This window comes from Alligator sinensis, unplaced genomic scaffold, assembly GCF_000455745.1.
Source record: "Alligator sinensis unplaced genomic scaffold, ASM45574v1 scaffold1294_1, whole genome shotgun sequence".
Lineage (NCBI taxonomy): Eukaryota > Metazoa > Chordata > Crocodylia > Alligatoridae > Alligator > Alligator sinensis.
Window position 1 is genome coordinate 762355 of NW_005842310.1, and position 4747 is coordinate 767101.

A 4747-nucleotide genomic window follows, 5' to 3' on the forward strand; every position below is an offset into this window, starting at 1 on the left:
AAGGGGGGGGCCCCTGTGGGGGGCTGTAGCACCTGTGTGGGGGGGAGCATAGCCATTGTTTCATAGATTCACAGATGCTAGGGTCAGAAAGGACCTCAACAGATCATCGAGTCCAACCTCCTGCCTAGGCAGGAAAGTGTGCTGGGGTCAGGTGACCTCATCCAGATGCCTATCCAGGCTTCTTTAAAAGACCCCCAAGGTAGGGGAGAGCACCACATCCCTTGGAAGCCCATTCCAAATTTTGGCCACCCTTACCATGATGATGTTTTTCCTGATATCTAGCTTAAATCTGCTCTCTCTCAGTTTGTGACCATTGTTCCTTGATACCACAAGAGGCGCCCTGGTGAACAGAGCATCTCCAATCCCTTGCTGTGTCCCCCATAATAAATTTGTAGGCAGCCACAAGATCACCTCTCAGCCTTCTCTTGTGGAGGCTGAAGAGGTCCAGGTCCTATTGGGGGGCTGTAGCCCATGGGGGTGGGGGGGCTGGACAGCAACATATATATTCATGTATTTTTGATAGATACACTGGTAGTCTTCCAAACTGCTTTAACACTGTAGATATAACAACAAAACATTGTCCAACTGATTGCTGTCTCTGTGTGTCACTCTCCCTGTCTCTCTGTATAGTGGTCTTTTGTTTTAAGTGTGGAGGAACATGGATTTTGGGGTATTTTACAGAGTGACTTTGGGATTTTTTTTATCAGTGATTTTTAAGTTTCCCAGTAGGGAACATCAGAATTCCTGCTAGGGAGGCCAGTGGCAGGACCCTGCTGGCTCAGAGCTGGCACCTTAGCCCTAGCTGGCTGTGACTGACCTCCTGGCCAGTTGGGGCCAGGAGGACATGCTTTGACAGTTCAAAGTAGGCTGCCACACCCGGAACATCTTCTGAGCAATAGCTATCCAGATGGCTGGGCAGGGGGCACACATGGCAGTAGTGCTGCACAAAGGCCAACTCTGCAGCCACAGCCCTCTGGCAGCTGGCCTAGAGGGGCAGATGCCTCATCCAGGTCCAGCAGGTCAGAGTCAGACTGCAGCCCCCACTGCAGGGGATGCAGGGAACTCTCAGGGCCACTTCAGCGGTCCAGCTGGCACAAGGGGTAGTATCCCCAGGTAACAATTGGCTGGGCCTGAGAAGTCTTGAGAGCAAGTAGCCCTGAGGTACTCACAGGAGCAGCTTTTTGTACTGATGGGTCCAGAACAGGGCAGCGTTTTATACTGCAAAGCTTAGATTCAAGAGCTAGGTACAGAAAGTATGCATAAAAATGTATAAATGACTGGAAAATGGTTCAAATCTTTAACAAAACAGGGCTAGGTACAGCTATTCAAAAAGCCCAAGGTGGAATTTATCTAAGTTACACAGTTTTCTATAAGTGGTATAGTTAAGATCGGTAGTGAACAGAACACACATTCACCTGGGTAAGGGGAGGGGGGAGGAATGAATCTTAGACTGGGTCCCACCTTTTTAAACAAGTCTGTGTGTGCCAAACTTCTGTTCTGTTATAATTACAGACTGGTTTCCAATCACTTATACTGGGAAAAGTGTAATATAACCTGGCCCAGAAATTCTTTGAACATAAACTGCTTCCAAAATGTCTGAAACTGGTTTCAGATAAACTTGGATGGATGTAGTATCAGACTTAACTGATTTAGGTTAAATCAGGTTACTGAACTTCTGTGTCAAATCCCCTCCAGATTCAACTTAGCTCAAAGTCTCCCAGCATCCCAGGATGCTTTGCCCCCCCCCCACAAGCCTCTCCTCACAGGGTGGGCAGGCTAGCCTGGGCTCAAACTCTCTGCTGTAGCCAAGAAGGGATGCATGCTCTAGCACCCCCAGCTTCTAGCCTGGGCCACTGCAGGCATGTGGCTGCATTTCTGGAGTCAAAAGTATGCATCTGTTCACTTCCTTATCAGTTTATTCTACACAACTTAAACTAACCTGCAAAGATTGAATTGATTCAGTCTTGGCTTTCTGACTGACTGTATTTAGCCAAGTACCACAGTCATTTCTGCTTAAGTCCTGTTAAATTTTGTTTCAGGTGTATACATTTAGTCCCAAATGCCTATCTATAAAACTATGATATGTTTAGGGTGTCTGGTCTTCTATGAGAAAAGGCTGACTTACGTAGGTGACTAACTCCAACAGAGGGTTCAAGGCTGAGAATTCCAGGCAAGGATACATCCTAAGTATTTTTTTTATGAATGGGGTTTAGGCCCCGCCTCCCAACTGCAAATTTCCTAATGGTTATCTTAGATGGCATCCTGCTCAGCATTTCAGTTTAAGAGAACACATTATGTAGGGACTTAAGGTCACATCTCCTGTTTTCCTGTTGAAAGCAAGATCACCACGAAAGAACAAAACCTTATGGACGCAGTCCCACTCCATACAATCTTCATTAGGAAAGTGGACTTTATGAGGATTCTGAATTTAAAAAAAAATGGGGCAGTGAATTGTAATATACATCCATGTGCCTAAAATTTAGATGTCACAGTACTTATTACAATGCTTAAGTCTCTTTATGGAATTAGGCTACCTAAATCTAGAAACCCTTCTTTTGCTAGTCCTCTGCTTCCAATGATTTTTTGTTTGGGTGCTTTTGCTTTTTATGGTGATTTATGTTCTAGCTTTCCATCTGTTAAAAGGCTTCACCTTTGCTTCCAGCAGGGCATAGCTAATCTAGCTCTTCCAGTGACTGGTATCCCAGCAACCATCAGTAATAGCCTTTTCCACAACTTATATGTTTATCTAATTGACCTTTTTTATTTTGTTTTGAAAGGGGGAAAGGATAGAAAGAGGGAAGGATGTTCCAACAATTAACAGAACAAAGGAGGAAAACAAAACAAAAAGGAATGCATCATCCTGGCAGATGTAACACTACAGACAAGAAAATATGAAACAGGAAAGAATATGAACCGTGCAGAGAAAAATAAACAGAACCTAAAAAGAAATAGTTTCTTACAGGCACAGACTACCTCACCATGAACTATATTTTTCAGATGAGCAAAGTAGCACACTATGAAAATATATTCCATGTATTTTACTAACATATCTATTAATAGCACATAGATTTTAGGATAGAAGCGATCATTATGTAATATACTGCATAACATAGGCCAAGAATGAATGTCTCCTTATTCCAATAAATTTATGGGCACCAAAAAATAAAACAAACAAACAAACACACACATTTGTCATCCTCCGAGCAAGTGAATATTTCTCACTTAAAGATAAGCAATCTACAAATAACAGCTCAGAGAAATGCACAGTGCCTCATCACATCTCAGTGGGGTTTCAGGTTTATAGACTATTTACACCACTTGAAATGTCAACATTATGAACTATTTCAGTGTTGAATTAAACTGGCGAGAAAATCAGGAGGATGATCTCTTCTGTCTAATATGTCACTTTCGGTTTTCTGAGTGGGTGGGTACTGGTGAATAGGGGTGTTGCTGCTTAGTTTTTTCTCCTTACTTCAATTCAAACTTTGGGTGATAATGAATTAATAGGGTTTATTTTCCTCTGTAGTTTGACTATGGTGAGGACAGTTTATTGTATGTTTTTAGATGAGCTTCATATGTGGTCACTAGGGTAGCATAGGGTTTTTTTTCTCTGTTTGTTAGTCTTTTAAGATGTGGCTTTCAGGTCATAAAATCATCATTGTTTTGTGTGCATTGTGGGGCCTTAATGGGAAAGAAGCTATTTTTATCTACTGCCACATCATAATTAACCTTTAACAACAACACACAGTACCTTAGCGTGTCTCTCTTCTAGAATAGATGCATACCTCTTCAAGTCAGGACAGAACAGAGAATAAATTGTGATAAAAGGGAAATGAAGCTGAGATTACAGCCCTTCAAACTCATCTTCTTTGGTGTTTTGGTTTTTTTAATGAGAAGACAGTCATTGATAGAACAAAATATAGGAAGTCTTTCCCATCACTAGACAAAAATGCCAATAACCGAAAATCATTTTCAACAGTGGAATTTCACAGGCTAATAAGGAGAAAACTGATGCCCATGAAACTTCCCAGGAAATGAAATTCTGGGGATTTAGTAACAATACAATCAGTGAAAAAAATCCTCTTAAAAATTCAAGTTGCAAGTCCCTTCATCACAATAAAAATGTCATATTAAATTCTAGTAGTGTCATTGGTTATGCTGTCTCATTCAATTAAAATACACCAAAGTTCACAAGAGTATGAAACTTCCACAATAAAAAGTTTAATATAGCTTGTACTGTACTTGCCAGAATGGGGTGTACTTCACCTTTGGCTTCTCATGCATTCTTGATGCTAAGAACAGACATGACATTTGGTCTTACATAAATTGTTCCTGTGTTTGTCCCTAAACAAAAATATATTTGGATTACAGTAGCATTTACACATATCACTCTTCTAATCGGGGTTTAGTGAGCAACTGAATGCAGTACCACTTTTCTGCTATCGATTAAATAATGCAATCCTGGGATAACTGTACAGTCATACTTTGCAATATTTCAGGATAAGAGATAGTAATAGTTTCTCTGGTAAACCTTTTTAGGACTTATCCCAGGACAACAGACATGGATGTCTGTATGACTGCACTTTATCCTGGGATAAATATGATATTTGTTTGCTGCTTGAGTCAAAATGCATATGCTATGCTTTATATTTCATTCATATTACAAAACATGATCTTATGATGTTAATGGAGCTGGCAAATTTGTTTTAAAAGCTTTGCATTGGTATTTTGGATAAGATTAATGTAT

At 40.8% G+C, this 4747-nt stretch overlaps 1 long non-coding RNA gene across 1 annotated transcript in view; it reads left to right on the top strand.

Annotated features, from left to right (window-relative positions):
* LOC102371665 overlaps positions 1-2931 on the top strand; it is a 40121-nt gene extending 37190 nt beyond the window's left edge. The window contains exon 3 of the long non-coding RNA XR_324408.1: positions 2778-2931. This is a non-coding gene — a long non-coding RNA (uncharacterized LOC102371665). The remainder of the gene's footprint in view (positions 1-2777) is intronic.
* Positions 2932-4747: the final 1816 nt, after the last annotated feature.